This window comes from Halictus rubicundus, chromosome 4 (assembly GCF_050948215.1).
Source record: "Halictus rubicundus isolate RS-2024b chromosome 4, iyHalRubi1_principal, whole genome shotgun sequence".
Classification (NCBI taxonomy): Eukaryota; Metazoa; Arthropoda; class Insecta; order Hymenoptera; family Halictidae; genus Halictus; species Halictus rubicundus.
Window position 1 is genome coordinate 8308655 of NC_135152.1, and position 25781 is coordinate 8334435.

Below are 25781 nucleotides of genomic sequence, written 5' to 3' on the forward strand. Positions count from 1 at the left end.
GGCAGCGAAATAAAGTGGTTTCAAAGCCAGCTGAAATAAAGAATGACTACACAACTGCTGGAATTCCTCGTATAACGCGTGAAAACATGGAAACCATCAGTCAAGTTGTGTGACTCAAGATCAACAACATTTTTCATATTTATATAGACCATCCTGTTCTGTTCAAGAAGAAGAGTGAGTGAGTCCTCCGACTTTAAAACAAAAACGCTTACAATCGCTCATCTTTAAACACGTATAACTTTTAAACCAGTGAATTCCTCGCCTTGGAACTTCGATTTTTGGCATTTTCTCGTCTAGATGTACAGAATTATAGAATAAAATGTTAAAAATCTCTGGGTTTCCAAGACGAAGTTTAACCTTGGTTCGGACTGCAAACATAATCTAATTATAAACAGATACAACAAAGACAGAATACAGGTCGCGAGACAGAGCATCACACTTTTCAGAAGAATCGCTGAAGTTTAAACCGACGAAATTATTTTTCACCAACACAACAAATTATCCCACAATCTCAGCATAAAGGGTTGTTAGGACTTGAGAAAACTTATCTTCGCAAGATCCAAGACGCACTCGATAATCGTTATACTTTGGAAAATCCGAGACTGTTACATTTTTCAAAGCGGTTCGTTATCGAAGTGCAGTTTAATTACGCAACGCTCATTATATTGTTACAGGACTTTTTGCGTCAGAAAATGTTCTTCGTTTTCGCCCTTTATTCTTAACTTTGAGCAACGCGGCTTTCGCGATGCTCGCGCTGCCTAACGAGTAACAGCGGAATCACTTTACGTGTAACAGCGTGCACGCATGCAGATGCAGCGGAAAGTTTGTCGGTTACGATAGTGCCATTTTGCTTGGTGGTCGGGTGGGGGAGGGGGGCGAGGATTTCTGTGCTGGGACGCGCATCAGAGAAGAATTCCGCAGAGGATCCCGCGAACGCGATGGTACGTAAATACGTGGAACGGCTCCGGAGGATGAAATGCATAGTGCGATTCAACTACGGCGCACGTATGCGGAATGCGCGGACGCGACTCGTAACTGCATACGACTTCGAAAATCCGGCCGGGTTCGCTCGTGCTACTTATCTTCTCGAAAATCGAGCGAACCGCTCGACAATAGCATTATTCCCTGTGTCGTTCGCGTGTCTATCTTTGCGAGCGACTTTGCTCGTCGGACACGAACTCGAGCCGAGCGTTTCACCCCGGGACAACGTCCGTCCGCGAAATAATTCACGATCCGCGGAGAACGTTTCGCTTTTTATCTTTTTTTCTATCTCCCTCCCTCTCTCTCTCTCTCTCTCTCGCTCTCTCTGACAGTGCTAATTTATTTATTATATTAGCTAAAGAATTTAGTTTTTCACGCACACGCCAAATAAACTTTGGCGAAATATCGCTATTCTCCGGCACCGGGATTTGGATTAACTCCGTTGTGAAAGGATCGATATAAATGTTTGCCGAAATATTTCTGAAATTCGAATGCTGGGGGAACGGAACACCATACAGAACACTATAATCGGTCGGTGAAGCGTTTGGAGGATTAGAGATCAAAGGAGATTAATTTCTGGTCGAATTTTATTATTGTAAATGTTTTATCATTGTAACTATGGGAATGTCGACTAGTCAGGATTATTCCATTCTGGAGGTACCGTTTTGGTGTGGTTTTTAAAAATTCGTAACGCTGCACGTTAATATTATAGTAATATTAGCGTTCCGATTTGATGTGTTATTAACATTTCCATATAATGTTTACACTTCATGATTGCAAACGCAGTAGATTATTTATTTATATTATTGTTTTGTATATATGCGTACACTGGAATTGTATTTCACTTTATTCGTTATGAATATGCATCGTTCATGTCCAGCCTGTTAATTACTTTTTGGTTGAACATTTCTGCATATTACTAAATACTAAATACACCTTTTAACTGCCATGTCAGTCACATATGACCGACATCGATTTCTGACTAGGTTTAGAAATTCATTTTTATTGTGACTTATCTAGATAAACCGAATTTTATTAGAATCTTTAGAATTCAGAAGGGATAAGATAGCATCCCCTATAATACATTTTAAGTTTCTAATTCCGGTTTCATTAATTAAATTACACTGATTTTGTGAGAATCTCTGGGATTGATTTTTGGCGCTTAACGTGTTAAGAACTGTATTGTAAGTAACTTATGAGAGGCATTTTATTTAACGTGTTTCATAGAGTGCGTCTAACAAATTAATTGGTTCATGTGATTCAGTAGTTCATCTGCGTGCTCCTGAGCGAGACTGTATGCAAATGGATGAGTTCCTTTGGATCCCCATGTGCTCTTTGTATATTTTTTTCCTTCGCTGACGTGTGTATTTACCTGTCCACTTCGTCTCTTGATCGAAATCAGAATACGAAAAATGAAAGAGAAACGGGTCCTGCCAGAGGTACCGAGGACATCGATAAACTACGCCCGAGCCATCACGGAGATTGCCAGAGATGAATCTACAAGCTGGTTTCGTGACTTCATTTATTTGTCCTACTTTAACGCGGCCCCTTTCACGTTATTTCTCTTAGGCGAGACCAGGATTTTTGCAACGTGTTTGGTGGGTCAAAAATTCTTGGTTCAGTTTTAGTTGTGATGATTAAGAGTGATAACATATCCCTTCGAATAAATACCTTTAGAAAATAATAGAAAAATGTACTCTTGCGTATACGGAATATCCACTTTTTCAATTATTTTTCCAAAAAGCTACATTCAACAGAAAAGTGCCCCCAAACCAAATTGAATTTGCAATAGGCCATTCGGTAGCTTATCGAAACAAAATACTTTGTGCCAATTTTCAACCCTATATGCCGACATGGAGGGTAGTAATGGGTGTCAAAGAAAATCAGGGTTTTCCGTAATTTCTCTTATTCTCGTATCCTAGAATGCACCTCTACGAATTTTTTCAGAATTTTTAGCTTCGAAACCGAATTGTAAAAAATAAAGAAAGTATTGTAATGCCGATTCCTTGCAGAATTTATGAGATACTAAGCTTATATTTTTACGGTTTTAGCATCTCGTTGTGGTTATCGACATATAATTTTCTCCGATTTTTCAAAGTGTTGAAAGACTACTACTATTGTTAATACAGTGCAACAAGAATTTCAAGTAATCCGAAGCAAGTGAGGAATTACAAGGAGTACTATGCAATTATTATTATCACTAGTAAGGGGCCGAAGAGTGATTCCGCGTCGCGTGAAATTAAAAAGTGAGCAGGCCGACTTATCAAACTGTCCATCAGAACGCGATTATTAGTTTCGCCGTGGGCAGGGTAAAACGTACTTGTACATCGTTCGATCATGGCGTCGATGGATCGCGCTTGTCTACGGGAAGATTTATCAGCGGCGTTACGTCCAAATGGAGGATCATCGCGGGAACACCTTTATTCCGTTCGTCCCGTCCACTTAGGCGGCTCCTTTGTCACTAGACTAAGGCGGCGAGCAGGGTACGGATGAGGAGAGGGGGGGGGCGTGAAAGAAAGAACGGGAGAGAAATGCAAATTGCGGGGGTGGACGAAGGGGGAGGTGCAGGGCGGGGGGAAGGGCGGAGGTGGATGGTCGCGGTTATATTCCGGCCTCGTCGCTTCAGAAAAGGGACGAAAAAAATCGCTCGTGCAGGGCAAGGTCGACATTTCTTCTTGCGGATAAAAAGCTCTCGCTGGGAAGGGCGCCAGGATATCTCTCTCGGCGGTCGCATTTACGTCTAATAAGAAAAATGCTGGATCAAGGGCGACGGTGCTGCGGTTCGCGCCGTTTGTCGGATATTACGCACCGACGCCGGCCCGATCTGCCGACAAAACTTTCGGCACGTGTGAACAAAATTCTCTGAATCGATTTTCTATCAGAAACTTTCTGTTACGGAAGACGTATGAAGATGTACTATGACATATGCGGAATCGATCATATTCTGACATATGTATGTCATGACGCTCTTCTTCTTAATCGAGATAAACACTTGTGCACATGCTTGACAGTGTCGCCAGATCAAGACTCCCCACTCTAACTTCCCCCTCTACCGCGCCATTCCCCACCCTTCCGCCGGGGCCCGGTCACGTGACGCGTTTCGCTTCTGTCGCGCTTACACCCGTATTGCCAGAGGGGGTAACTTTTTCCCCTCGATTCGTGCTCCCTCCCCTCGTCGACACTGATACTTTCTACTTCGGTTCATAGGCGTCCCGCAAGTTCTGACGTTTCTTTGAGGTTAGGTTTATTTTGTCACCGTTTATCCCGTGACTACTATAGCTGGTTTGTCGGACCGTTTTGAAATATCGTTCATTCCTATTCCCCTTCCAACAGACTTTTCAGGTAGAGTCTAAAGTTAAATTCTTGAAATGACTGAAGGTCTACAGAGCAATTGTAGTCATCCGTATTGCGAGCCTAATGATGGCAGATCATTATGAATATTAATAAACAAAATTAGTTTCTCAATATAATGTCCAACGTGTTCAGTGATGTATGCAGGCTTTTCCGGTACAGGTAACGTCGCACATTAAATGCATTACACAAATGAAATGTGTATTTATTATTTATCGATGGTCAACCATTTTAAATACCGCGTTATCGTTCTAAAAAGTCTACGGACTTTGCGAATCGATAGCTTTCCATTACCCGGCGCTGCTATCCCGAAACTAATGGCCGGGGAATTGCATAAATTGAAGCGAAATGAAAAAATTAATTGAAACCCATTTATTTAATTCGTCGGGGCCAGTGTTTCGCGATAACGCTGAATACGTTAATTTCTGCTTGGCCTCCGGATAAGCATGATCCACAGAGCCCATCTATATGGAAAGCTACTCACAAGTAATTTATTCGTTTAAAACAGTAACGGCGGAGGATATACAACTATCACAACGATTTATGGTGGAACTTATTTCTGCCGGAATGATTAAACGGGAACGTTAGAAGCAATGGCATTCAAGGGGCGGTTGAAATCTCGCGGCGAGGCGGAAGTTTTAGAAAACGAAAGTAGCGAGCGAAATGACGGCGTAAACAGCACTTTGTATCGACGCCCCCTGTTCTCTCCTTTTCACCTTCGTCTCGCGCAAAACCCCCTTCCCCCCACGGCAAGTTTAAGTCCACTTACCGAGTCCCGAGACCTTTTTTCTGCACTTGTTCTCCGTGTTCGATCAAGCTGAACCTACCACTTTTAGCCCGACCCTTCTTCGGCGACGGGTGTCAACCCTTCCAGGACGAATGGATTTGACGTCGGAGGACCGCGCGTGAAACCTCGCAATTATTCAGACGTAAAGTGGAAGATTTCGCGAGGGGGTGGGGGGGGGGTGAATAGAAACGTTCGACAACGACGATCCGCGAAGCTGGGGAATGGGGGAGGGGTGAGAGTCAATTTGCTAAGTGATTGGAACAAACAGCTCGATGGAGATTCATTATTTAGAAACTGTACGCTTTTCCTGCTCCACAAGTGAGGCAGCCTCGCTGCCAAGCATATACAGAGCATCCCCACTATCGAAAAAATATTCTTTGCTGTTATCTATATCTTCTGAGCCGTGCTGTCGTCGTATTTGACCTTGTGGAACACAATAATATATTGCAATAATGTTTCTTACGATTGTGATATTGTCAGAATATTGTATTGTGCATGTATCGTATTAAATTATATTATTATTTCATACCGGTGTACCCTAATAAGAAATTTTAAAAACGAGCATGAACAGCGAAACGAATGGTGTCGGCGAACGCATTAATTCGGTCGTGGTCTAACGAATGAAAAAAGTGTGGATGATTGTTCAGGTCGTGAACAACAATTAGAATGTAATAAAAGGACGGCAGCCAGTCCGATTACGAACACAATAGCGTGAAAGTGAAATAGCTGCGGACGAGTCGGAATATTCATTCAAGGAGAACCAGTGTTTGCTCGCCGGTGAAAACAGAATCGTATTAGAGTTTCAATGTCGCGTAAATGGTCCCGATGTCCCAACCTCAAGGCGACGGCGTTCCTGAAAGGGGACAAAGAGAAAGATACGCGGCCCCTGTCTGGCGGAATCCGGAACGAAGGTCGGGGCGAGAAGCGTAAGAGAATTTAGCAGAAAAGCGATGCCCTTAAGGCCGGAAAACTGAAAAATAGTTGCCGCTGGTTGCCGTGGCCACTAAGTACCCGGGACTTGTCGCAACGGCCCGCCAATGTACCATTCCTCTGTCATCTCTTTTCCCATAACCGAGAGGACGAACTCTATCATTTTCTAGAAACGATTAGGTCGGACAATAAGTCCGTTCGTATTGCTTAACGGGAATGTCGCTATAATTCGTACAACGCTTTTCTGCCCAATGACATAACACTGAACACAAAAAGTATTCGAGCACTACATTTCCGATTCTCGAAAAATCATCGATATTTAAATGGCGATAATTTCGTAAAAACAAATACTACAAGTCTAGGCTTCACATGATGTGGCAGGTGGGAAACTGGAAACCTATTTTCCTGAAAAAATGCTGCAAGCGACCAAAAACTTCCGAAAATTTTTCCCGTAAATAATATTGAAGATACAAATAGACATGACGTGTGATTCTGAATATTCAGATGGAAAAATAAAGTCGCTCACTTTTGTCCTGGATCTCGTCACAACAGAGAAGAGCGTGGGCATAAAGCATACGTAAACGCGGTGCGCATAAAAGGAGGCTTGCGTTCAGCCAGCTGCGCTCTGCTTTAATACGAATGGCAACGCCATGAAAAATTGAACGTCTCGACATCTATTGTTCCCCGTGACGCCAAGAGCCAAGAAAGATTGGGATCGCGGCGTGGCTCCATCTTTCCGCCAAAGTCAAACATCGACATTATCAGGAAGGGAAAACGTTCCAGCTGATGCTAACAATTTTCCGCGAGCTATTTTTCGGACACCGACGGCGTAAACTAATTTTTTCGTTCGACTCGATCATTCGAATGTCAGTCACGGACTTCGGTGAGGAATCGTTAGAACAAATAAAATTGATTCGAGATCTTCTGCCTTTAACCCTTTCGACATGAAATATACGTATCTAGTACTCCCAACGACAACACATGCCAGCAAAAAGGTACGTCAGCGTGTGCTATAAAAAAAGCTCATACATAATGCTTACGTTTTACGACCGTGACATTATATTTTACGTAAAGAAGATCGAATGAATTTTATGCAGGGCCAAATATAAAATTGTAGCCCATAGTTCGAGGAATTTATGGCTTTACCAAGATAATATTATTTTTCAAATTTATGTCGCATTTAATATATTATAGAACGTTTGAATTATAAAGGCTTGTTAAGGGTGTTAAGGAATCGCAATATTATTGTATTGGAAGCGTTCGATTATGGATCGAAGAAGTGACATATTTAACTTCTTATTAGGAGTCATAATCGTACCGAACGACGCTGATCGTTTTCGATCGATATCTCATACGGAACAAGCGAATATCCGCCATTCTTGAGGGCGCAAATACCTCGAATTTTTCAGCTTCGATTATTACATCGAGCACTCATTGCGCTGGGAATGTTCCAGCAGCGTCGGTTCGCTGCACTATTTTCGCTCGTTCCCATGGAATGTTCCATCCTGCAAAGGGTAGGACACGAGCGAACGAACGCACAGAGAAACCCATAGACGACCCCCTCCCTGCGAGAGAGACGGGGCGAGAACTGCAGTTAGGGCATGTAATGTACACTATCCCCCTGTCCTTCGATGCTTGTATTTCACGAGCTCGTTAAGCTCTACGGCTGAACTTTACACAGGATGGGAAAGTCGCAACAAATAGACTTCATCGAACGGACAACGTTCCGTTGACGACGGTTCTCAGTGGCGTTGGATCACGATTCTTACGATCTGGGGTTTGCCCAACCATAAGAGCATACAGTGCTACCGAAAAATATTGGCACACTAGATTTCTAATTTTCGGAAAAATTGTCGATAATTTTCATTTTCGATTGCCGAAGGCTCAGAAACCAATGTGAGGTCATCAAATCTTTTAAAACGTAGTTATAAACAATACCAATGTACATCAATGTTAAAAAAAAAGACACAGTCGAGTTCATACGAAATTAAAAATTCAACCATCGTGGTTCGAATAAATCGATATAAGAAAATTGGACTTACGTTGATTAGTCTTTATTTGAAGCTCTTCAATTTAAATGTTATAATTTCTCAAAGTCCATTGTTCATTTTTGTTTTCGTAAGATATTCTTCCGATGCAATTTTTCTTTCGAGATGGCCGGGAATCTGAGGATATATGCTTTCTGGGAAGTGCGTGAAGTTGTAACGTCTCTAGAAAAAATGGAAAATTTGTTTCGCAAGAAAATCCACCACAGATTTGAAGCCTAAAGCTTCCCTCTTATAACGAGCCCCTGAATCTTGAAGTATGAAAGACGTGCTGCGAACTTTACAGCAATGTAAGATTCCGGGCTTTACACGATCGAACTTGTTTCTCATTACTTTTTTATAAAACTACTAAAAAAAAAGTTCTACATCAAGTTTTAGGGGCTCGTTGTGAAGGAGAAACTCCAGTCTTCGAATATATGGTCGATCCAGTGGTGCAAGAAATTTTCCAATGTTTTTAGAGACGTTTCAATTTGCAGTATTTTCCACAGAAAGCCTGTGTTCTAACACGGGAAAACTAAAGGTTTCCAGTTTAACCCTGAGCCGAAGTTTATTGTTGGAAGATCAGACATTTAGAGTGTTTTATAGAGTGCTATACTTCTTGAAATCACTGTATTCGGTAGGTATACTGGGGGTACATACAAAATTGTATTTTACTTTAAAATATTGCGGTTAGGAATCTCTTGCGGAATAAAATAATATGAATTCATCGGAAATTAGGATTACAGGAAATTAGATTCGAAAATATTACGAGTTCGTATACTAATTTATAAAATTTCCGAGTGTCTCATCCTGTAAAACTATTATTACAAGCTTGTATTTCGTTTCGTAAATATTGAACAATTGGACAGTCAAGTTTTCAAAGAGAACGATTAAAGAAAGGGACTATGGGCAAAATATTTATGCTAATAGCAGTGAAAATATTCACGCGAATTTCATGACGCTTTTTAACAACACCAAAGTACTGTACACTTCCGTGTAATAAGCACTCACACAAATTCACCAACAAAGAAACCAACGAAAGAGAAACCGACATCGAAATGAAATTGGGCGCCTAGATTTGATGAAATTCTCATGAAATGTTCCGTTACCTATTTATCTCAAGGAAAGTTTGATTGCGCGGCTTCAATCGTCGGCGACGTACGTGCAGTATTAATTACTGGAAAACGTATTAAACCGGTAGTCTGTTTACTAATTTACCAGGCCGCAAATAACCTCCCGCAGCGATATCACTTAGCAAACGCAAATGAGAATTGATTTCGCTTTGAGAGGCACAAATGAACCGTCTACGCCGGGGCATCAAACTCTCAGAAGCCAATTATCAACCGAGCCATTATAAATCAAAGGAACGATTAACAATTTAAATTTCAGTCGCCGTCGGCACGGATGGAACGAAAGGGTTCGAGAGGATACGAATCGATTTCGAAGTATAATGCGACAGTAAGAATTCATCGCGATGAAAGATTCAAAGAATTTGTCATCGTTTCAGAAAGAGGAGAATCGATTCGAGGTGTGTTAGAGAGAGAGGGAGGAGGAGGTGGGGTGGGGGGAAGAATAGAAATCGCTACGGCCATTAGTATCGCAAATTTCCACCGGATCACGTCCGCGTTCCGGGATCCATTTTATCGGTTGGGGTCATATTCGCCGCTCGTATAAATCACGCGTCCGCGAACCATTCTTAGATGCACGCAATTGGCTGTCTGCAGGCGTTGCCGAAGCGTAATAAATAGCAGCGCCGCGCGCAGTATGGAAATGAGACGGATATTAAGTTATGACCGATCGTTTGTCTTTTCGCCCGTGCAAAATTAAACCGGGGAAACTTGAAGTTCGAAGCGGCCGAGCCCGGCGCGAAACCGGATACACGGATGTGCACAACCGGAAGAAAATATTGCATACCACCACCACCACCACCACTCTGCCCGGTTCCGTCAGCCCGCGGCGACATGCGAACTCCGAAACGCACCTAATTTCAAGCATTCGATCCTTCGCTGCCAAAACTTTCCGAACCCGCCGCTTATTATGTTTCTCGACGGGGCTCCTATAGCACGTGTCCGATACTGTACAGTGGATCCTACAAGTACGTGAACATTAAATATTTCGACTATGACAATTTCGTACAAAATTTTTTGGAGGCTTTTGAATTTGAATTGTTTTTTGGGAAAAATGGGTCTTCCATTTCTTACCTGCTATACATTAAGGAATGAAAAACCCGGATACTAACCGTCCACAGGTTAGAGCACACTTTTGACACAAAACACAAAGGACAAAGAACGTTTACATAGAAATAAGAAGGGTAAGATCGCATAACCTTAAAGCTTATCTGTTGACGTCTTGAACATATAGCCTAACACTACATCATGTAAACATGTTTCACAATGAACACAGCTCTGCGAAATTAGTGCCTCGAAGCTTTAAAATGAGTCCGGGGTTATGGTCGCACTACTTGTTCTCACGGAATTAACACAATTTTTCGAGAATCCACAGCGAGTGGGTCTGACAAATATTAGGATATTCTGCAAGTAAGTTCTTCCGTAATTTTTTAGGATCGATATACAAAAATTAATCGTAGACTGCTGATCTTTACGCAAAATAATAATTGTCCATACCAGTTGTAAGAAACAGTAGCCAGATATTTGTTTTTTTCCTTAATAATTCTAATAACATGAAAGTGGTGTGTGAGCACTTTCAAATCCTTCTAACCTCTCTAATGTTTTATATTTTGCCCATTGAATTTTATATGAATATGTATATGACTTTTTATATGACTTTATATCACTGATTAGTATATGTAAAACTGTACGCACGTATAATGCGACCGAATAATTTTTTTAAAAAGATTGTAGTTCATAGAAGAATAGAAAAAATGTGAAAACGAGATTTCCAAAAGTGTGCAAAAGTCGTGATCAATATGAGAACTGAGAATGTACTCCTTTGAAAATATTGTTCTTTGAATAGATTATATTCGTTAGTTAGCAAAAGATCAATGGACTCTGATTGCCAACCAAAATTTATGCATCCATAAACTGATTCACGAAAGCAAATATTTCATAAAAATTTGTGTTCACTAAACACGCAGGAAAACGAACAAACTCAAAAAGGTCAATGAAGCCTGTTCGTCAGACTATAATCCGGACAGATGCGAAGATCTAATAGACCGTACGGATAAATCAAAACCACGACCACAAAGGATCTAATTTATTTTTTCGTCCGGTGATATTTTACGCTTTCATATTTTTATATACAACCAGATGATGTACGGTTTGCTGGTTGATAAAAGCGCGGTCTCTTCATCATAAAATACGATTTGCTTTTCCCGTGTACTTTATTCCGCTTGCAATTTTATCATCCGTATGAAAGAAGAATCTTCCGCGGCAGAAAATGCTGGATAATTAACTTTAGAAAGACTGAAGGATGAAAGGAGGTTCTTCGGACCAGCTAGTTGCAAAACATGGAAAATACGTTACTTCTTCCGCGCAGATCATTTTTTAAACATTGCATTTTGCTTTTCGCTTTCAATACCAGAGGGAAACAGACTCTTCCGACATGTTTGTTACACAACGCGAGGCAACTGTTTCTGTTTCAAATGCGTTCAAAGAATTATTTACTGTTATTCCAATCTTCGAGGTTTCCAATTTGATAATTTAACGAGTACGCACAGACACAAGTAAGTTGTTGCAAGTAATGACTACGTATATAAGTGAAAGACAGTACTCCTAGGTTTCTCGTGCAGTTTTCTATTAGTATTAGGTAGTAAAGTTAATAATATTTAATCAGGTAGTAAAAGTAATAATATTGATCGAAACGCTTTATAAAATTTGCATTTCAAAATCGGACATTTCCTGTGGAACGCTCATATAAAAATGATGAAAATTCAGTGTAGCTGGACATTCGTTTAAAAATTGATTGTTTCAACGTAAAATCGTCGACTAATGCTAGAAATAATTTGATCAGCCGCAGTAACTTAGCCCCGAAGTTTGCTCTTCCCGGAGTTAATCAAGATGTACCCTCGGATTTTCTCCCTCTCGGTCGCATTTCCCCAGAGCGCCCCGAAGAAACGATACCCGGGCATCGTCGGTCTCGAACCTGGCCAGCTAGGCGAAGGCATTTAGATAAAGAATTGCAGAGGGCTAGGAGAAAAAGGGAAGAGGCGAAAGGGAGGCCCTTTATCGTCCCGCGCGACAGCGCAGCGCCATCGCGCGCGTTATATGGCGCGGAGAACGGATGGATATCTCACCGCGACGAGGGCCAGGAAAAATGTATTTTCTCAAAAATTATTCCCGGCCCCGTCCCCTGGCTTCTATCGGACCAGCAGCGGCCCGTTAAGTCCGGGCTGCACGGTCGCTGCTCAACCAGTCCTCCGCCAAAAGATGATCCGGTCGCGAATCTTCGGTCGTTCCTTTTATCCGGCCCGATAAATCCTCACAACGGAGCCAGCCGCGCCGCCGGCGACGGCGGGGAGAGAATTTTCACAGCCAAGCCATCGGCTCAACGGATCTCCGCGCGAGTTAGCCGAAATGATATTTCAATCCCGCGAGAAGCCCGATCCACCCCCCGCGTGGGCCCGCTAACGCCCCGGCGATTGATAGTAATAGGATAGACGCGATTTTAGCTGGCCGGAATACACAACAGAACAAGGGGAACGTGCCGAAGCCGATTGGCTTACAGGCCCGGAGATAAAGTTATCAGACGAAAAATTATCGGGGTGACTTTGTATCGTACATCACCCTTCATGGTAACGTGTGCTTAAAGGCGATGGTCTTCAGCAGAGAAAATCGAAATTTTAGTGAATTACACCGACCGCAGCATTTCACCGAGATGTAACGCACAGTATACGGTAGATTTTGGTTTATAGCTTCTGCGTACTTCGTTTGTATGCATAAGTTTTTGTTTACCGTTAGTTGGATGAACGCATAACTGAGCTTCCATTACCCAAACTACGTTCTACCGTACAGTTTCACGAACGCATGTACGTAGATAAAAACATACCGACTTTCCACAAGCAATTGAATGTTTGGGTTGAAATTGTTGTTTAACTTCAGTTATCCGAACTAATAAGAGCAAACAGCACGGATTGCTTGTGGATCTCTATTATCCGAATGAGTTTGCCCCCCAACGGATTCCAATAAACGAAGTTCGAACTTTAATCATTTTTCTTATTTTACTATTTTACTGGTAAACTTATTGTGGCTGCTTTTCATCTTTTAGTGGACAAGTCACGTTTTCAGAAGATTGCGGTTTATAATTTAATCGGGACATGGAAGATTATATATTATTATACATTACAGTGATTTCTCGATACGTGTCGCCAAGGTCTGGATGATAAACGTCGCGGAATTGTCCCCACTACCACTGGGTATAACCCGTGAGGGGCCACGAAGCTCGAGAGGCCTCGGACTCCTCAGCCGAGGAGTTTAAACATAACACCGGCTCGGGGTATGTCTCCTGGACGATTTATGTCGCCGGCAAGACCCGTCTTGTTGACATACATCGAGAATTCATTGTATTTGACGCATACAGTAGAAAGTGTACTCTTATTCTGACATCTCGCATGCAGAAATATCTTCATACCGCGATATTATTACTATCGCGTTCTTACTAAGAATCAACAAATTAATTAAACCCTTGGACTGCAGAAATTGGGTCCATTTTAACATAGAATTATTACCGTCCGATCTATATTTTATTTTTTCAGTAGCCAGCTAAAATTAGTAGCTATTTCTATTATATTACGTCCATTAAGACGATTAACGTTCATCTCAAAGGCGTGGGTTTCAAAATACAGTAGAACCTCGTTGCACGTTACAAGGAAAGGTTGTCGAGAATGCGTGAAAAAATCGAGGTTGTGCAACGAAAGAGGTGGCCAATCATAGTGATTCGTAGGGTCGGGTGCAAGAAATCCCGAGATTCGGCAAACAGAGGCAAAGGTATTTGCGAACGGTTCGATTACGTCCCCGCGGACGATACACAGGTTTTTCCCGAGTGAATATCCCCTAATCCTGGGTGCGGTATCGGTCGCGGTAGTCGAGATGGTGGTCGAGATTTTGAAAAGACCACGGACTTCCTTAATCCCACGCGCCGTTGGCTGGTTAGATTATTCGCTGGCCCTACTGTTCGTGTGTGCTGGCTTTGCGTCGCATTGTCCTCTTCCGGGGGCTGGTAGCTGGCTTCTTCTGGTCCGGCCATGTTTCCCGTTCGGCCGGCGTTTTCGTGGCTGATTTAGAGCCACTAATCTCGGGGCGGGTAGCGTCAACCCCTCGTGCACCTCTCCGCCTCTGACACGAGTAGAGACACGCGGTATGAGATGGTAACGGGGGATGAAAGAGGGATGTCCCCAGGGGGGAGGGGGGGGTTGGCGCGGGGCTGGTTCCGAGGGATAAAACGAGCGTGTCTCATGTGGGACGGTCGAGTGGAGCAACGGCGTGGGTTAGGTCCGGGGTTGGGGGTGGTTCGACGAGGGTCGCTCGAATAGTTGACCGTCGTCCGAGCGTTTCGAATCAATTCTTGCCCCCGGGGCTCTCGTATACGGTGCACGTAGGGATACTGCGGCTCCATTTTCCAATAATACGGGCCAGACTTTAATCTTGTCAGTCTTGGACGATGATGTAGAACCACGCGGACCCGGAACCACGCGAAGGTACGCGCGCCGCATCGGCCGACGGGCGGCGAGGAAAAAAAAAACAAGAAAATAAAAAGGAACCACGGGCCAGATAAAAACCGGTCAAAAGCGGGGGGTGAATGGAAATACCCTACGGGGGTGCTGGGCGATGGAACACCCCACCGAACGGGCACGAGTGTGTATCCCATTGAAGCGACAACGACGGCCGCCTTTTGTTCGCCGCGGCTACACCCTGAAAACGGCCATCAGCGGGATGGTGGGGGAACCTGGTGGGGGCGAGACAGAAATTATTGACGTAATATTGGAAAGCAATAAGGACACAGATGAGAATTGGTCCGAAAGGCCGCCGTTAGATATATGTTAGGCCGTACGTGGACGGGAACGACGCGACGCGACGGTTAAACGTGAATTTTCGTCGGAGCGTGCGCACCTGTGGGATCCAATAAAGTCATGGGATTCGCCGGCCGGTATTTTATTCGTCTCGGCGGCGAATTAGGAGCTGCGACGATCAGCCTCATGACTTTAAGGGATATTGCCCGCTGGTAAATTTCAAATTTCACGGCTATTTTATTTGTCCTCTGTTACGCGTGATAATTGTGCGTCTTAACCCTGACATATATATATATAAAGTTGTCGTTGTTCGTTCTCAACCCTCAGGCCATTCTTATAGATATGTACCTAATTGATGATATTTAGGATCATTCATTGCTTCATTTCTCAATTGTTTAAAACATATTTTTAAAGTCACTTCTTACAGACACACTAATCTTTCGGTTGTTCTTAATGCAGTTCGTTTAATTAATTCGTCAGAAACTGAACAATCGAATGACGATTTTGATACTCTGGGTCACAATAACCCCGGACATCGCCGCTGAAGGATTGAAATTAAACGTACTATGCGCTAAAATCTTATTGAAATATATACATTTTTGTCTTATATAAATTCTGAGATTAAATTTGTTTAGATGATTTACAATTTTTATTAAAATATGTGCTAGGATGCCGAAATTTATTCAATCATTTCCCATAAGAATGCAGGAAACAATTGCACAAAACAGAATTTACATCGATGAACACTCAACGATTTTAACGCGTCCGAAATAACGTCACGACAGTTTTAAATTCTTCGTATGTATTTGCTCTTTTGTATTTCGCCCCCTCATTTTTTGTCGTAGACACACAAAATCTGCCGTCTAACAATCAGACTTCGTCGCGTCTAGGAATAACGTTTCGACGGTTGTCCGAATCGTTTTATTACCGCCAGCATTCGGGAGCCGGGATTTCAAAACAGTTGCAGAGCACACACGTTCACGTTGGATTCGGGGCTTTTAGTAGCTTTTGACAAAGGCTGACTGCGGGAATCCCCGGTACAATAGTTAAAGACAAACACAGAGTTTCTCACTCTATTCTAATTTGTAATTTGAAAGTGTTACAACCGCACGTACGAAACTGCTAATCTGACTCAAGAGAAGCACCGCCGCATTGTTCCGAATTAAACAATGGAGAAGAGTTTTTAGTGGGTCTCAATTTGGGCGTTAGCACTTCAACAATTTCTGGTCTGTCGCGCCTTTAATGGAATTATCCGTGTAGGGCGGTGCCTTCAGCACCGTTTCCTATTCTAGTATAGCGTCTCCCGTAGGAATACTCCTCATCGGAGGTTCAGGAACATCTCTCGGATGAATTTTCTCAATTTTACAAAATTATGTTTGATCTTCGGTATATCCTGTCATACAAGTATTGAAAAATGCTTGGACTTTTAATATTGAAAGATTTTTTAATTCAGTTGATAGATTTGAGACCGTAGATAATTTTATTTATTCAAATATAGTAACATTTATTGCGCATAGAAGATTGACGAACTATCCACGTTATATAATGTTATATCCAAGGTGTATTTATAAAATAAATAAACTATGTGCATCTGTATAGACTTTACTTAGAGGTTAGCTTACTAGAGGGTAATAAAACAAAAACGTATCATAATATTTGGTAAGGATGAAACTAAACGCTACAAGGGATAAGAAATGTTTCGCACGATGCAGCGGAGATGATAAATTGGCGAATTTTCTAACAATGTATGTAGGAACACTTACACCGGTAATTAATGGGCGCAGCACGTTTTAGGGGAGCCGGTAAATTTCACCGAATCCGTATACAGAGAAAATTGAATGGTTCATGAGACATTGCGTCCTCAGGTGCGCAATCTAGCATCTCATCAGCTCGCGAGCACCGCAAGTGGCTCTTCCCGATTTCTAATATTCTCCTTAATAGCTACGCGGCTCATAACGAAGTATTCGCTGCGGCTATACCGCGACGCAAGGTACGGCTGTTGCTCCCTTCGGTCTTAACACTGCAACTTGTGTTGCAACATTGCGGCTTGTCTTTGCACTGGTTAAATATAATAACAGCCCAGGAGCTTTCAGTCACTTTCTCGGGGGCATGATAGACGGCTCTCCCTCGCCCCCTCCCCCGTCTGGGTGAAAGATACGAGAGACGCCGCGGAACCGCGACGGAAATGGCAAACAGAGGCACGGCCACGGGAAAAACGCAATCCCGTCGGATTCCACTTTTCACGGACATTCTACCGCGAATGATACTTTATTAAAACCCGCCGACCACTCTCTCTCCCGCGTTCAACGTATTAAATTGGCGGCACAGTGAAATACGCGGACGGCCTCCTCGCGTTCTACGACAAGTTGGACGAACGTAGCCAAATACTGAAGACCATTTTGTTTTTTGAACGTCGCTCCTGCGATGAAAGCGCAAACAAGATTTTTGTTCGCTCGTATTTGGAGGATTCTTATGTTTTTAACCTTGCGAAAGATTTGAACATTAAACCAGCATTTGCGAAGTATTTTATCACTAGAGTGTGAATAATAACTTTATACATTTTTATATAAAGAATAATTTTACAGAATTTAAGAAAATTTAGGATTTCAAATGCAGAGTGTATTTCTAAATTCTTTAAATATTTGTACTGTTTCGCATTCGAGCTAGTCATTTCAATCATAAATCACATAAAGCCCACAGACCACTTGCTACTTTCTGTAGTAGTAAAAGTGTTTCATAATTTTCATCACTTCATGTGCTTTCATTACTATCCTCCATAGAATATATACGCTCAATTTTCCAGGTCACTATCACCGAAGCATATATATATATGTTCAATTTATTTTTTCTTATAAATATGAAATATGAAGTTCTTTTACTTATAGTCATTTTTGTACTTAAATATAAGAACAAAAAGTTTGGCGATAAAGACCTTCTTTTCATATTTCCTTATGATGCAGATGGGTTAAACTGCAGACGTCTATTCGGTGTTATCAGATGCAATTTTGTGAAATGAGAAATATAAACTTTGTGTTACAAATTATTAATCGTCAACTACGAAAATATAAACACAAGATTCACGTTTTTTTTTTTTTTAATATAAAGTAAACAGTCACTCTCGCTCGTTTCGTCTTGAACTGTTGTCGGTTACTGTACTCGCAACGGGATCAGTAGGCGGCGAAGAGTGTGAATTTGCCAAGTAGAAACGGTCAGGCTGCGGTCGGACGCAGCTGCGGCGAAAAGGGAGAAACAGGAGAGAGCCGCGGTCGCCTCGAAGGAAGCGGAAGGGTCTGGCTCATGGCCGGACGATTATTCGCCTTTTACAGGGGCGGCTGGCAAAAAGAGAAATGGAGGGGGCGGGGGCCGGCGGGGGGACAATCGAAGGTTATGAAAAAGAAACCACGAAGGGGACTACAGCAAACGGTGGTCGGCGAGCAGAACAAAGGACGTTAAAGGGAAAGGGAAGAAACGAGTCGCGAAACGGAGTCGCTACGGGACGGAGTCCGAGATCCGTCGAAGAAAGGAGTCGATCCGAATCAGCGGAACGGATAGGCACAGGTTAATTAATAACGCGCGCCCGTTATTCAATAATATGGAAAGTCGATGCGCCGGAATTCGTGCACCGCGGGAGGATATTTCTCCTAGGGCGATTGCGATATTAAAAAAGCTTCCCGCGGGAGGAATTTTGTGATGCGACGTTGTTTCCCTTTTAATAATTAATCGAAGCTCGGCGATATTAAAAGACACACCGGCCGCGGGCAACGAGGTAGAGAGAAAGAGAGAGAGAGACAGGAAGAAGAAAAAATGAACAACGTGAGCAGACGATGCCGCTTAAGTCGCCGGCACTGCGCATAATAGCCGAGTCAATAAATGCGAGGAAGCGAGCAGCCACGTTTTTTTTCTCGCGCGCTTCGCAAAAGCCACCTGCTACAGAGATATCTCAATACGTTCAACGGCGCATAGCAGCTTCTTTTGTGAAGATTCTGCGACAAAGTACGACTTGGCGACGTGCCACCGCGTCTCCTTCGACCACTTTTATACGCCGGAAAGCTTGTCGGAATAATGTTCCTATCCAACCATCTCCCCTACCCGCCACCACCCCTCCCCCAGCGTCGAAATCTTTGAGGGAGCCATCCGATTTACGGCGTGTTAAAAAAGTTACGGTAAATGAAGTTCTTTTTACAAGGGGAACTTGGAAATTAGAATCCGGGAGGGGGGAGGCTTGAGAGATCAGCAGAATCGGGATTCACCGGGAACTAGTAGAATCGTCGCGAATAAGAGATTACGTGCTCGCGCGCGTCCCGTCGGGCCCCTAATTCCTCTCCCTGGCTTATTAATTAGTTTGTATCGGGTGACTCGGCGAGAAAGTGGGGGAAATTGTTCGATCCGTTGGCGACTGGAATTTTATACTGTGGTACAATGTTTGCTTGCGTCCTGCCGCGAAAAATTATATTTTCTGAGACATTCGGACAGGAAAAATAAAAATGAATTAATTGCCTTCTACTGAGATTGCAATGTAAAGAAATGAAGAATGGTCTGTACTTTATACTGCGATTTAAAACTGTCTTTTTTCCTGCTGTAAAGGTACTTGGATTTTTTAATCTGACTAAGTTGGAAGTATATCTTTGACGTTGTAAATCTTGCATTATCTAATTTTATACTCCCAGACGACATCAATTTCAAGTCCCACGTTTGTACATATACAGTTAATTCTCGATGTATGTCAACAACACGGTTCTTGCCAGCGTCATGTATCGTCCAGGAGACATAACCTTGCCGTGTTACGCTTGCACTCCTCGACGTTCGAGGCCTTTCGAGCTTCGTGGTAGTGGGGATAATTTCGCGACGTTTATCATCCAGGCCTTGGCGACATATATAGAGAAATCACTGTACCTCTCTTTAGAAGGTGCTAGTCCATATTCTCTGAAGCGGTACACTAAATTTGAGATGCTTCATTCTAGATGTAATTTGTAAAAGTTAAGAAATTCTGGTTCTTTTGTTACGTTATGCAATTTTCCTTGTTGCACACATACGTTTCGGTTCTCGTTTGAACAATGTGAGTGTAGTCATTGCGTTCACTCTATCGTTCGCAATCGATTACCATGTTGAACATACTATCGAAATACAGTGGAGTGAGTTTCTTTGAGGTCTCCCCCGTACACACCCCGGAATACTTCATAAACAAGAAAAATTGAAATTTAACACACTTGCCCTTTCAGCACATAATTGCTTACTATTAAATATAAAGAAATGGTGGTGTAATAATTGTCCTGAATTATAGTATGGTAATTTTTAGTGCCGCCTCGGAGTCGCGTTCAACTAGAAACGGTTAATTCCATCGGCACTGTGTTCGCAAAGGGCCCGATCGATAGGAAAAACGCAAACATGTTTCTAACAGGTAGAATCGCTCGCGGCATAGCCTGTTAACGAGGCAGGTAGCGTAAACCGGTCGAGTTACGTGTCTGCCAGGGTAACTGCCGTTAAAATTCCGTTATCTGGCAATGCTTCGAGCGCGGGGGAGGCGTCTGCGGGCCTGCTATCGCACGAAACTAACAACAGTTCCGGTAAATGGCTCGGCTAGGACGGCCAGAATTCAACCGCGTGAGCCCTCGATCCGAAAGCCGAGTTGCATCGTTTCCAACCCCTCGACCACCCGGTTTCCCACCCCCTCTGTCGTCCGAGGCATCAGAATGCCTTGGCGAACCGTTCTTCTTGAGGTTTCACCGTCGAAGATCCACGAGCAGCTTCGGCCAAAGCGTGCCACGGCGCGAGAGAACCCCTGGCTTTATTATATTTAGCGTGTGCAAACAGTCGTTGCTGCAATCTACGTAGCCGGGCGTACGTAGCGCGGGAGCAGGTAATGCTACTTCCAAAGTGACTCTATTATTGCAGTCGAATATATTATACAAACATGGCTACCGTCGGTTAAACCCCTTTCATCCCTCACCAAGGGACGGCCTCTTCTCTTGCTCGTTCCTTCCTTCCGACGGTTCACGCGCCCTCGTCGCCACCCTGCACCCTCTGCACCCTCTCCCTCCTCCACGGCCCTTCTCCAAAGCCTCCTCACGGCTTTATGCATTAGTGATGAAGTGCTTCCTAACCTGAAATTGTCTTTCTCGCCGGGACAAGCGCCGCGCCGCGCCGCGCCGGCACGCCCGCGCCCCCGAACCTGGAACGAGCCGTGTTCTCGGATCTCTTCTCCTGGCTATTTTCAGCCGCTCGCCGAGAATTATTCAACGAGATGTTTTAATATTCAGCCACGCTCGAAGCTGACTTTTACCGTGTCTCTTCCACCCCCACACTCGCCACCCTTCGCGCCACCTTGCCGACAAGTTCCAACCCCCGGAATGCAACCGAGCTAGTTGTCGAGACACGGAAAGGGATGTTACTGATATTTCTGATAATAGTCGCAATCTAGTCGGAGCCACTGTTTTAAAGGGCTCCTAATGGGGTGGATTTTACAGTCTGAAAGCTGTCTTTACCCCCATCCACCCTTTCTATCAATTTGTTCCCCTCTGAGAATATAGTGCGTCCTAAAAGTCGATTTACTAGTTTCGAACAGTGCGAATAATTTCTTACTTCAAAAAGTTCGAAAAAATTTAAAAAGACTTTCAAAATACTAGATATTTAAAGAAAAAGCTTATTACAGCGAAGAAAGAAAAAGTTGTAGTATTCTTTATTCTTGTTTCACTTGTCTCATTATAGTTCGGTACCGGTTAGTAGGAGAATCTCCTCGGAATGTTAACTTTTAATAATGAAGTGGGGAATCGTGTTTGTTTTTCGTTTCGTCGGTAGATATACATGTAGAACAACTGCGGGAGTTTCTCCAATCTGTGAAATGCAAATCTTCTTTATGGAACGGCCAGTATTCGGACGCAGTACAATACGGGGAACAATGTTCGAAAAGTTTTAACATCATTGTTGTGTCTCCATAGACTCGTGGCGTTTCGACGGCACTTCGCGCAGCTACCTGCAAATTTTATTCTCAGCTCCGTCGTTCCAGTTGTTGTTTCATCTTTCGGAACGCAATTTTTGCGAATAATACCCGACCGAACAAAAATGGAACAACGCAGCTCCTTCCCTGGAATAATGTTTTAACCAAAAACAACTCCCTCGATGTTCGGATCTCCGTGTTTTTATATTTTTGGACAGTGTCCAGATGTGCTTTATCCGATTCAAATGGCGATATCAAGCGACATACTTTTGCCGATCGTAACGACTAATATGACAAGATAACCTATGGTATAAATGTATCACATTTTGCCTCGCATTTTACTAAATGGCTTCTGCAGTACGCTTAATTACGATTTCGAATTTTCATTTTGCTCCTCTCTATTGAATCTCTGCAAAATATGGCTAGCCAACTTTCGCTAAAATTATGATAGGTGAAGCTACTATAATTCTTAACGTATTCTTCCATTATACAATAAAAATACATCAAATTATGTAAAAATACATAAAATACTGTGTCAAGAGTACAGGACAACATTTTCCCTTATAATCTTTCGTTCGCGAAATAATCGAATGAGAAAAGGCTGACGCGTCTGACCACGACTCACCTTTTCTACTTGCTCGTAACTACTGATGCATGCGTATCGCAGACATGAATGCTTCCAATGTTAACAGAATTATTCTGTATAACTTGTCTTCTGATTTTTTAGTGTTTCAACAATAACAAACAGAAGTATATATAGGGAGATAGAGAAATCGAAAAAAATATAAATAAAGGACACAAAATAAGCTTGAGTACCGAACAAAATATTTCCATCAATGGACAACGTGATGCCAATTTTCGGGTGATAATATGTCTACTAGCTGAACCGCATACAATTGTACAAATTAGAGAGTACAATAGTTTCGAAGTTTGTTCAGCAACGAGAAGTTCACATATTTCAAGAAACACAATTCTTTTTATTACCGGCCGTAAAAGCGAACTGTACAGCCCGTAGATTTCATCTAGATACGCATGGCGGAGTGCGCATCTCAGTTTCGACGAAGATTGGCCGTATCGTATGTGGTCATCCGACTACAGATAGATCGCGGTCGAGCGACGCACAAGAATTTTAATCAAACGCGGAAAATAAACGTTCCCACGTAAAAAGCGACGAGCTCCGGAACCTTTCTAGTGGCCCTCCAACAATGCTCCCTTATCTGTCAAAAACGCTTAAAATCGCTCAACCTTAAGCACACGTAACTTCTGAACCAGCGAATTCCTCGCATTGAAACTTCGATTTTTACCATTCTCTCGTCAAGACCTACAGGACTATATTAAAACAGGTTAAAAATTTTTGGTCCCAGAAAGTGAAGTTCAACTCGTTCACTATACTACATAACATTCTCTATAGCTTAAATATCTAGTGATTTCGTAGAGCGTTTGCCCAATGTAAAATGAAATATAACAATAGATCAGTTTATACAGGAATACAAAAACTAGAAATAAATAATGCAAACATATAACTGTACCAAAATTATAAACGCTGGATCTTTCCTGCACTCGGCATCATCTACAATAACCCTTTGCACTCGAGTGGTGCAACAAGTTATACAAAAAGTATTACAAAATATTTGTTACATTACAAGATTTGTATTTAATAGATGACTAAACATTTAAATATTATATGTGGAAGTCGGATCAGTTTCGTATGAATAAAATGTTAATGTTCTAAGACGGAAGAAAAATTTTGTTTTAGAATTGAGATAGCGCCGAGTGCAAAGGGTTAATAGTAAATTCGCCAGTTTCGAATTTCGTCCAGCTGGACGTCCAATGAAAACGTTTCGCCGAATAGGGTCGAGGCACGATATTGTCGTAGTGGTAGGAGGCAGACGCAGCGAGCGGCAAAAGAAAAACACGTGGGAGCGAATCCATCAAGGCGCGCCGAGGAAATTATTATTTTTAATATAGGGAGCCGAAACGATCGGCGGGGCCGGATACGACAAAAGTTAAACGCGGATCGTCCCGGGGAGAAAACGACACCGCTCTGCGGGAAAAGCGGGGAAAGAGGCAAGACGGGTCGGCGCGGCGCGGCGCGGTGCGGTGCGGCAGCGCTTTCGAGCGAAATTAATTTCAGAAAAGGAAAACAGGTGATATCGATTCATTTGAATATCCACTCGGCTTCTCCGCGCCCAGCGGATCGTGATCGCCGGGGCTCCGATGTCTGCAGGATATCGATAATACCCTTTCGGACGAATAATTTTATTTCTGTCTGGCAGAATATATTAGTTCCTTCGGGCTCGCGGTTCGGCAACTTATATATCCGCCATCCCTTTCCCGTTTGATCTTCCCATACCCGACTCTCTTCTCAAACACGCGGCCTCGCTCTTATCGTAAAGGAACTTTTACGGGCATGCACTGGAAGAATTTTTTCCTATTAAATTTTACGTATGCACGCGGCCGCGCTAGAATACAGTGACGAGCAAAAGTGTAAACACACTTCGCTGGTTTTACATAAAACGTGATAATACAACCTATTTTTCAATTGAATGATAAAGCTTAGGTAATAATAATTATATGATAAATGTGATAAACAAAACATACTTCCAGTTTGTTTCTCCATGCGAAACAACCCTCTTTACGATTGTACCACGAGCACCAAGATACCCTGTATACTGTGAACGTGTAATCGAGTATTAAGTTTCTGTTGTACCGAGTGATTTATTACATGGTAATGATCGAATAGCAGTAGCAAGTGTAACGGCTTTATTACGCAAAGAACCATTAAAATACATATTAACCCTTCGTTACACTGCACTGCGGAACGTATAATTTCGAACCATTAGCTTCTACATTTTTACAAAAATGCAAAATTATAACTGACCGTTCGTACAACGTATCATTTGATCGCTGTGATGTGAATACGGATCTTAATGTATTTGCGACGGAAAAATTCTTCGAACATTCATAAAACGGAAAATTAATAGCTTGATATAGTTCTATCTTAGTTTTCACTTGCTTGACCCGATAGCCCAGAAAATAAGAAATAATCTTTGAAAATTATCAATTACTGCATTAAATACAATAAAGGTGAAATTTTGAAAACGATTGATCTAAATATACAATTGAAATAAAATGTTTCATTGAGTAAATTTGCTTGTAAAACTACTGTACTATATAAATTACGTAATTTATTTAATTTATTCTGCAAGCAGAAACCTTGTTCACAGCTACGAAAACTCGCACAACAGAATGGAAATAAAACGAACTAATTAATTTGTGAAGTACGTATGCTTCCCGTTAAAAGAAAAGTAAAAGGATCGCACATCAAACAAACAATCGTAAGAAACTTTCTGAAAAGTGGATGAGTGCTTTTTGAATGCTCCACGTGGCCACTTGGAACTTCGTAACTAACTTTAGTGCTTTCATTCTTATTCCTATGTAATATTCTGCTTAAAGTATAACAATAGCCGCTTCAGAATAATGAGATACAAGGGAAGAAGTAGAAGTGGTGTATAATGGTCAGACACGCCAACCTACCCGATAATACATGTAATTAATAAATTTTCTTGCTATGAAACACGGTATAACAAAATATCATTGTACATATTTTATTCAGATTTATCGAAGCAATTATTTCATTCCACTTTGTATACTGAACTATGAATATTAATGAAAGTATATCTACGCCATTTCATGAACGGTAGGCATTAGGACGGAAAGTTATTGCTTCTACGATGAGTTCCCAAAGGATAATAATAAAAGTAAAGTATTATTCAGCCAACACTGAAAACGTAAACTTACTATGCTGAA

At 42.3% G+C, this 25781-nt stretch overlaps 1 protein-coding gene across 1 annotated transcript in view; it reads right to left on the reverse strand.

Moving 5' to 3' along the window:
• The window catches only part of LOC143353351 (agrin), a 602368-nt gene that overhangs the window by 382412 nt on the left and 194175 nt on the right, over positions 1-25781 (reverse strand). The window lies entirely within an intron of this gene.